At 38.0% G+C, this 10,715-nt stretch overlaps 1 pseudogene; it reads right to left on the reverse strand.

Moving 5' to 3' along the window:
• Positions 1-3,142: 3,142 nt before the first annotated feature.
• Positions 3,143-10,326, reverse strand: LOC125192703 (2-oxoglutarate-dependent dioxygenase 19-like; annotated as a pseudogene).
• Positions 10,327-10,715: the final 389 nt, after the last annotated feature.

Raw genomic sequence — 10,715 nt, forward strand, 5'->3', positions numbered from 1 at the left:
ATATTAGTTTCTGAAACACTAATGTATTAGTCTGATATTTGTTTGTTGTACTACATCTAATTTGTTGTACTGCATCTACTATTAGTTTGTTGTACTACATCTAATTTTAGTTTGTACGGCATCTGAAGTGCAATTTTGATATTATTTACAGTTGATTTAGCTGTATAGAATACTAGTCATGTTATTATTTCAACAACTTTCATTTCGTCGTGGTTAATTAGCCAAATCTTCAAATCACAATTTTAAAACCAGAAACTTCATACTTAACAATACATAAATCTTGTTAATCAATTTACATAAATTTTTGGTTCTGATCACACACTACAAATTTTAATCCTCGCAAGTTACCCTGTTTATTGTATTCAATTCAGAACCCATTTCATACCCATCGAACAAAACCCATTTCGGCAATTAAACTATTCAAATCACAACAACTAAAACTTCAAACGTAGAAATGTTCATCCCCAAGATCACAATCTGCAAATTAAAAGTCAAACTATGCAAATTAAGTAACTTTTTCCCCAAAATACAGCACTTCAAATTACAATTCTTCTTCACAAAATGTTTCTTCACCAATATTTTCCCCAGAACATTGCAGTGGAGTACTTGTTCAATCCTACTTCATCAAACTGACCATAATGGCTACAAATGAAACCACCAACGAAAACCCAGCAACTAAGACAAGAATATAATCTTTCACTTTACTTCCACCTTCATACCGCTTTGGATATACTTCAGAATGAACTTCGTCTTCTCCTCCAATTTCATCTTCTCCTCCAACTTCGTCTTCATGACCATTGTTTCCAACCAAGTAATTGCAGCCTTCAAAATCCACACGCTTCGGATGACACCACCGAAAATAATTGCAGCCTCCAACTGTGCCCTTTTTCTCGCATACGAAATACAACATTCCAAATGATGCCTTTCTTGCGTCGGCAACGATTTTGAGAGTCGCTCTGTGGCGGCACATACAATTTTCGTACTCATACCGGAGCCACTTACAACCATTCCCTCCTCCTCCTCCATCGGTCCAATTTTCAACGGACAGCGAAGACATGAAGGCAAGCAAGCTCGACGTTGCGGAGGGAAGCAGGACCATAAATATGAAGAATCGCGTCTAGATTTTTAACACTAAATGGTGCAGAAAAGAAGAAGAAGAAGAAGAAGGGAAATGAGACATGGGAGAGAGAATATGGTCAATATTAAATAGAAGGTGTGAAGAGAGAGAGATGCAATTATGACACAACCTGCAAAATTAAATGAGTGAACAGTAGACGAAATTGAATTGTCCAAATTGCCCAAAGCCTGAAAAGGGCATTTTCGTCTCGAAACAGTGCAAAAGGACCGTTTTTGATATTAAGCCTTAGTCCAGGGACTGCTGGTGATATTTTTAAAGTCCAGGGACCATTTACGAGATAAACCCATAGTCCAGGGACCATTTTTGAAATTCACTCTAATTGATATCATGCAGTATAGCTCGCAATGGAGACTTTCATAATATTAATAAATGATTTTTAAAATGGAATGGTAATAAAATAAACGAGGACATATGGACCTAATAAATATGGAATAGCTAGCCTACAAATTCCGAATCTCTTGAATTGTTAGCTTGGATATTGGAAAAGCTATATATGACCATGATATATAAGATCCGCCAAAAAAAGAATATATTTATAAATTTAGAATAATATGAAATTGGTTCATACATATTCTCTATAAGAATGCATTTATCTAGACAGGTAACTCAGTTGGTCTTTAAGGAGATATTAATTTTTTCATTGTTGAGAAATTCATTAGGTCACGTTAAACTCAAATAAACTTGCCATTTATATATAAATACGTGCAAACCTGAAAAGAGAAAATAGTTTAAAAGTATCAAGACAAACACAATCACAACATTTCAAGACAAAGAGATGGATTACATACAATTTTTGTCTCCTTCAAATATTCCAAACAACACGAGTCTATAAATTATCCCAGATAATTTACTATTCAATGTCACATGAATTAGCCATGATCTAGTTGTCTTTGGATTATGACTTGGTGCTCAGAAAAGGATTTACCTCCCAATTAGCTGGATTTATCATTCTCACGGTTCTCTAGAAAAATTTCTCTTATCTTTCTTCAAAAGTTACGATTTTTTTCTCTATTCTTCTATCATTTTTTAAATAATTTCTTTGATAGGTATTAATTTATAATTAATATTTATCAGATATTGATATACACATATCTTCCGAGGTAGTGATAAAATGCAAACTTATATATTGTACAAATTCAAAATTACTCAACACAGCTTCAACACAGTTTTAATACAATATCAACACAGTATAAAATTTCAAGATTTTTATGTTAACACAGTATCAACACAATATCAACATAGCATCCATCATTGACTACTGTTGAAATTCTGTTGACATTTTCCTATTGATATTTTTTTTATGATCTGTTGACATTTATCAATAGTCCAGATCATAGTTTTAAGTTTGTACAATATTTAGAGTTTTCATTTGATCATATCCCTACCTTCCGAATACATAGGAGATCCTTTTTTGTCCCTATTAAAGAGACACATATGCAAGTTCATTTCACATACATGATAATATAAACCTACGCTTTTCTACGGTGTGCTCTCGAGGGTAGTGATAAAATGCAAACTCATATATTGTACAAACTCCAAACTTTTCAACACAACGTCAACACAATGTCAATACAGTGTAAAATTTAAAGATTTTGATTTCAACACAGTATCAACACAATATCAACACTGTGTCAACTGTTGACACTGTGTTAATATTTTCTGTTGTTATTATTTTGTAATCTCTTAATGTTTTTTAACGGTCCAAATTATAGTTTGAAGTTTGTACAATATTTAAAGTTTGCATTTGATTACATTGTGTGCCCTCTAACGTCTTCATATGTATAAATAGTACTACTACGCCAAATATAGTTGCATGCCATTTGTAAATTAATACGTGCAACCCAAACAGAGAGAATAATTTAGAAGTAAAACGACAAAGACAATCACAACATTTGTAGACAACAAGACGGATTACACACGATTTCAAATCCTTCAAACAAAGTCTATAAAGCTTTCCAGATTTAGGAAAGTTGTTATTCAATGTCATTATGAATTAGCCAAGATCTAGTTGTCTTGGATAATGATTTGTTGCTCCAAAAAGGATTTACCACCGAGACGGGTTTTGGTGAGTTGCGATTCCCGGTAGTGTTTATAGTCCATAGAATGGTAGATCGCAGAGCCATCCTTTTCGAATTAAAATTCTCTCTCCTTATTCACCACAGCTCTATGCTTTAGAGATTTAAACCTTCCATTCGTAAATATCTGTCCAATTTTACATGCAAAAAGTACATATATATTCAGATTTGAAACTTTTTAGCATATTGTTTGAAATAGGCAAGTAAATCATTAAACTTAGCTCTTTTACCATAACAAGTTTTCTATTTCTTAGAAAAGTAAGGAAATATTCATTTAGTCAATTATTTGAAGCATCATGATTCATAATCAAATGGATCGATATTCCCTTTTTAATTTAATTTAAATAAAAATGTTAATAGTGATAGTGATTTACCTCAAGGTGGTCATCTACATTAACCAAAATGGAATTAGGAGGAGATTGGACGTTGAACCATTTGCCATCATGCTCAATTTGTAGACCCTCAACTCCATTATTTATCAGAAATGTCATCAAATCAGTTCTACTGCCATAGATTAGTCGTCATTCCATGTGCGATAATAAATATTACTGTACAATTTTTTTAAAAAAATTTATTTTGTCTCTTATTTTATTATCTTTACTTAACATGATAAACATATTTTATGTCTATCTCTGTGCCGAAAAGAAGGTTGAAGTAAATATTAATTGGTTGGAGGTGACCTGAATCGGTATGCGGTGGGATGCCAACTGCTTGATCAGGCTGAGGGCATGGAGGATAGTAATTCCCAACAAATATTTGTGCCATGGAATCAATCTTCAAAGCTTCATCCACATAATGTTTATCCAATTCCAGAGATTCCGAAGCAGCTTCCATCAGCTTTATAAACAAATTTCGGATTCTTTCACCGTAATCCATCACAACTTCCCTCAATCGTGGGGAATGGTGAGGGCAGTGAAAGTCGGGATGAATTAATTATAGGAGTATTAGATCTAGATGATTTTACCTCAATAGTTGTGGATGGTGAGGGCAGTGAAAGTCGGGATGGACACAGAGCTTGAGGTAATCTCTCCATAAAGTGAAGCTCTGGTTTTTAGAAAAGGAAAAGATTGATTGGAATCAATTATTCAAATTAGATGATTGACAGAATATTTTGTAATTAAGATCTTAGCATGTGCATTGCTTCCTATACCCTATTTAAAGGGTCCTTTATACAATGAAGTAATCATCCCATTCAAAACAATCGTTCTTTTCCTTTCTCTCCTTTCAATCATGTTTTCTACACCATTTAACATGGTACCAGAGCACGACTCAGAAAAGTTTCATCATCGTCCCTAAACCCTTCCCGACCTTTAGCCAAAACCTGCAGAAAAACTTCCAAACATGTCAGAAAACGATTAAAAAATTAGTTCATCCCAGTCGGATGAAATTGCTTGGCAAATTGCCGAAATCATGAACAGAAGTCTTGCCATGATAATACCCAAACCAGAAACCCCCACCAGAAAAAAAAAATTGTGTACAAAATTGATACACAACCTCTCCACATCAAAGGAAGCAAGTTAAATGAAGACAATTACTCCTAATGGGCCGTGCTGATGAAGATGGCTACAAGTGGTAGGGGAATGGTATCTCACGTTACCGGAGTGCCGCCTTCCCCGCCACGAACAGATCCAGCCTTCCCGCAATGGCAACAAGCCGATCATTACATGTTTACATGGCTTACATGGAATATCGAACCACGGCTGGTTAGCCGAGTGTTGAAGCAGCCGACTGCCAAACATATATGGGATGCATTGGCGGTCACCTACGGGAGTGGAAGAGACAAACTCCAAATCTACGACCTGCACATCAAAGCCAGTATAGTGAAACAAGGAAATCAATCTTTGGAAGAGGTATGGAGCACCCTGCAAGATCTATGGATGTCAATAGATCAGAAACGAACAAACCCTATGAAGTATCCTGAGGATATAGAAATACACAACAATTGGATCCAAGAACAGAGATTGTACACCTTCCTGACTGCCATTGATGGCAAATACGAATCAACAAAGTGGGAGATAGTTAAAATGGAACCACTTCCTGTCACGCCCGCCATTTCTAAGGATAGAAAGAACGGTTTATCGCGACTAGGGTGGGATATAAGAAGCGGGTAAGAAGCGTGAAGACAACTGTATAATTGGACTTGGCTCGAAATCATAGAAATGACTTGAATAAAATCAGAGTATCGTCTCATCAATTACATAAACTCGAAATAAATACTGTTTTAGCGGAAGCATCCAAGAGCGAATGACATCGTGTATGGAGACACAATGCATCCAAATCACTATTCTATCAAAGAACATACGCCGTCTCTGCTCAACACCGCCCATCATCATCACTGATCAACCTGCACATTTTTAAAACACATGCAGGGCTGAGTACTTGAAGTACTCAATGAACACAAGCCAAATACATTTTCATAAAACGGTCATGTCAAGCCATTAGTGAGTGAGCTCGGGGTTTTGTCTTAAAAAGGCCCGAGTACACTAAAATTATTTCATTTAGTAAAATAGGATCAATTGACTGAGCTTTTAGTTTTTTCCATAAAGTACCATCTCATTAAATCAAAATCATAAACCTTCAACTAATCCTTGAGTTCTTTGAAAAACTGTCATATCTGTTATTTCTGGTGCCGTGAAGGTGGCCACCTCCCACGGTCACAATAATCGGCCAACCCGCTCGATGACTTACGGTCTCTGGTGTACACTAGTCAAAGTAGGGACGCTACCCACGCTGAGACCCGAATTTGATTAACCATGCATGGCAACAACCACTTTAGATAGGTCCCATAGACCACATCTGAACTGTACATGGACTGGAAATGTGGCCACATTTCGAGTCCACTAGACCAGCCAACTCGAAGGATGGCTCCCGATCCACATGTTGTGTACACTAGCCTAGGTGGACATACTCTCCACACTTAGACTCGAATTCGATTATACTATAGTTGGTCTAGTAGGGACACTCCCCTTGCTAGACAAACAGATAGACATTTCTCAAAATAAAATATGGCATGACAAAATATTTGTATCCTCCTTTCCTCATATTGGCAAAGCCGAGCGATTTACAATTCACTCAAAAACTATACATAGCAACACATGACAATCACTTCCACTTTAAGCACATATATCACATCATCATGGATTAAAAATAATAATTCCAATCACACTCAAAAGGACATCTCTTAAATAGAAAGCACACACGTAGCACAAATTTTAATATAAGATAGACTTGGCATGAAATTCATATTTAAACCGAAAGCTCACAGTTAAACTTTAGTTCGAAAGCTCACCTCGTTCGTTTAAAAAAAATTTAACTCGAATTTCTTTAATATGTCCTTAATTCGCAGAGGGGACAGTGAAAATGTCACCTACTCTTCAATTATCTAACTGCCTTTACATTCCTTCGATGCCTAACAAATTGTTGTCTATTAGCCATGTCACAAAAGAATTAAATTGCACCTAATTGATGCAACCACATTTCTGTCTACTGCAGGATATCTGAACCGGGGAAATAATTGGACGTGTCATTGAACGTGATGGATTGTACTATGTAGATGAGATAGCTCAAAAATGGACTGCCATGCTAACTCACGGGTCTACCGATAGGAAAGCTTGGCTTTGGCATCGGCGCTTGGGACATCCGTCTATCGGTTACTTAAAATTATTATTTCCCGATTTTGTTTCTAAACATGATGAGTATTGTGAAACCTGTTTTTTGGCCAAGAGCCACCGAACTTCTTATCCTTTGAATAATACTCGTGTTGATTTCCCGTTTTCCTTAATTTACTCTCAGGTTTGGGGGCCCGCACCCTTTACTAGGGACAGGGTCTTAGATACTACTTAGTCTTTGTAGATGACTGCACTCACATGACATGGGTATATTTCATGAAACAAAAATTCGAGGTTTATACACATTTTTCACATTTTTTTAACCTTATCAAAACCCAGTACCAACACTCTATAAAAATCCTAAGATCAGATAATGGGAGGGAATTCGTTAACTTTTCCATGACAAAAATTTTTCAAGAAAATGGTTTGATTCACCAAACTAGTTGTGCCTATACTCCTGAACAAAATGGTGTAGCCGAAAGAAAAATCTGTTCCTTCCTAGAAATGACCCGCTCTATGCTCATTGAATCAAAGGCCCCGAAACACTTCTGGCCAGAAGCTATTGCCACCTCAGCCCACCTCTTGAACAGATTACCCACAAGTATCCTCAAACACCAAACGCCTCTCCAAGCCCTATCCTCCTTCACCAAAATTCCACTATCCCTAACTCTTGAACCACGAGTCTTTGGGTGCTCTGTTTTTATTCATACCCCGAAACATGAATGAACCAAACGTTCCCCATGTGCAATTAAGTGTGTCTTCGTGGGGTACGGGGTAAACCAAAACGGGTATAGGTGCTTTGATCCTAAAACCATCGAATGTTTGTCACCATGAATTGCAATTTCCTTGAAACTGAATACTTCTATACCCATCTCAGCGGTCAGGGGGAGAATATTATTAAGGACCCGCTAAGTTGGATATCATCGCCAATGCCAATGCCAAGTAATCTCGAAGTGGGCATAACAGATACAGCAGTAAGCGGCTCCGCTGAGCAAGTCTCTGAAGTAGGACAGTCCGTTCCTGAAGGTGACACGCAGCCAACTACTTCTCTGTTGAGGCTATCCAATGTAAGTATTGATAATCATGTTCCTCCAGTTTCCTTTACCACTGATGATGTAACTTTGGATGAAGAAACAAAGCCCGTTTGGAAAGCACAGATAAAGAAGCTAGTCAAGTAGAAGAAGCCGAAGGAGTTGAACCCGACACAGGAGGATACATCCTTCCACATCGGACGAATAGGGGAGTTCCACCAAAGAGGCACATACCTGAGAGGATTAACAGGAAGACTCACTACTCTGTCACTTGCCTAGTCACGAGTCACCTGTCGGAAATGGCTCAAGCATTTGAGATGAGACTGTATGAGGAAGAAGAGATCCCACAGTCATGGAAAGAGGCTATGAGACATAAGCACTGGAGAGAGGCGATGCAAAAAGAAATAGGTTCATTGATTCGAAACAACACTTGGGAAACGTGCGTTTTACCCAAAGGGAAGCGACCTGTGGGATGTCGATGGGTCTTCACTATCAAGAGGAGACCAGATGGCTTAGTTGAGAGGAACAAAGCACGACTAGTTGCGAAGGGCTATACTCAGACATATGTGATAGATTAATCAGAAACCTTCTTCCTAGTGGCCAAGATGAACACAATCCGAGTCTTCATGGTGAGCTGAAGAAGGAAGAAGAGGTGTATATGGAGGCTCCTCCAGGGTTAGCAGCAGACTTCAAGATGAGTGAAGGATGTAGGCTAAGGAAAACTCTATATGGGTTGAAGCAGTTCCCAAGGGTATGGTTTGGGAAGTTCGCCGGGGAAATGATCCGCTATGGGTATAAACTCTTCGATCATACTCTGTTTCTGAAGAAAAGAGGAGATACAAATCACTTGTTTGATTATTTACGTCGATGACATGATTATCACACGTGATGACTTGGAAGAGATTGAGAGCTTGAAGAAGAATGTTTGAGATGAAAGACTTAGGGGACCTCAAGTATTTCCTTGGGATTGAGGTATTAAGATCACACAGAGGGATCTTTTTAAGACATAGAAAGTACATTTTGGACATCCTAGCAGAGACGGGTCTCCTAGAGTGTATGCCAGCAGATACGCCTATAGTAGTTAATCATGGATTGCAAATTAATGATAAGGCCAAGATGACAGATCGAAGTCGATATCAACGACTAGTTGGAAAGCTTATCTACCTATCACACACTAGGCCAGACATTGCCTACGTTGTAGGGATCATGAGTCAGTTTATGCATCGACCACAAACAGATCATATGGAAGCAGCGCTCAGGGTTTGTCGATATCTAAAGGGGACAACAGGACATGGAGTGTTTTTCTCCAAAAATGGTAATGTTGAGATTCATGGATACACGGATGCTGATTGGGCGGGTAATCCTAATGATAGAAGGTCCACCGCTGAGTACTTTACCTTTGTTGGAAGTAACTTGGTAAGTTGGAGAAGTAAGAAACAGAAAGTGGTGGCCCTCTCGAGTGCTGAGGCAGAGCTTCGTGGGATTAAAAGTGGACTGACTGAGATAATGTGGCTAAGAAGGTTGATGAAGGAACTTAGTCTCACTCCTAGTAAGAAGTGTCAACTATATTGTGACATCAAGGCCGCCATACGCATCTCAGAAAACCCGGTTCGACACGATCGAACCAAACATGTCGAGGTGGATAGACACTTTATCAAGGAAAACATTGAAAAGGGTATTGTCGAGCTACCATTTGTTCGCTCAGAGGATCAGCTTGCCGACATTTTGACAAAGGCAGTCAACACGGGAGTTTTTGAAGATGTTCTTTGCAAATTGATTATTGGAGACCCCACCACTCAATTTGAGGGGGAGTGTTAGAAAAGGAAAAGATTGATTGGAATCAATTACTCCAATTAGGTGATTGACATAATATTTTGTAATTATGATCTTACCATGTACATTGCTTCCTGCACCCTATTTAAACAATGAAATAATCATCCCATTCAAAATAATCGTTCTCTACCTTTCTTTCCTTTCAATCATGTTTTCTACACCATTTAACAGAAGTGTTTGCAATGGTGAAATTCCCGCATTGAATCAGATCTAACACAACTTTTGCTTTGTAAAGCTTCTTCTCAGAATCTGGCAAATCGAAGAACTCTCTCACAGCTGCAATGGCGTCCTTCATTAAGCTTTCTGGTATCCCGTGATTCACAAGCTGCAATTTAATTATAATCATTATCAATCACATAATTAGAGGAATTGATTTGGGGAAAATGTAGTACATATGTTCTTACGATGAAAAAGCCCCAAACTCGACATGCTTCCGCGACATCTTGAATGGATTTGGTGCGTTGGTGAGGATTGCCGGAGATAAGGGAGGAGAAATCGAGGTGAGGGAGTGAATCACATGATAAAGCTGTGTAGTCATTAGCAATGTTGAATTTGGAAGGGTCGACTTCCAGATTTGAAGAATCTGCTATGACCTTTATGCTTCTCTCAAATTCTAAATGATGAACTGAATGTGATGCCATTTTTCTTCTTCCCTTTGGTGGTTTTCGGCGATGTGAGTGAAGGGAAAGGAAGGGAAGACTAATTTGCCATTGGAAGTCAGAACTCAGAAGTCTATGCATGTGCATAGATTAAATATTTAAAATATACACCAATCTCTATGCATTCATTTGACTCCATCAGTCCCATTAGAGCATCCATATCCGTGCTCTTGCCACATTTATTTGACTTCATCAGTCCCACTAGAGCATCTTGATGCACTATTTTTTAGTACTAAATATACCTGCATGTATACAGAGTATATATAGTATAGCTAAAGGTCAGTACCGGATATCGAACACGGGGAAAACAAACATAAAGTGTCTATCCTCTACTAAAACTCAATTACTATCTGGAGAACCGAGAGATTTTG

The sequence above is a fragment of the Salvia hispanica genome, chromosome 4 (assembly GCF_029641045.1).
Source record: "Salvia hispanica isolate PSC_SH4W2 chromosome 4, Shi_PSC_v1, whole genome shotgun sequence".
NCBI classification, from domain to species: domain Eukaryota; kingdom Viridiplantae; phylum Streptophyta; class Magnoliopsida; order Lamiales; family Lamiaceae; genus Salvia; species Salvia hispanica.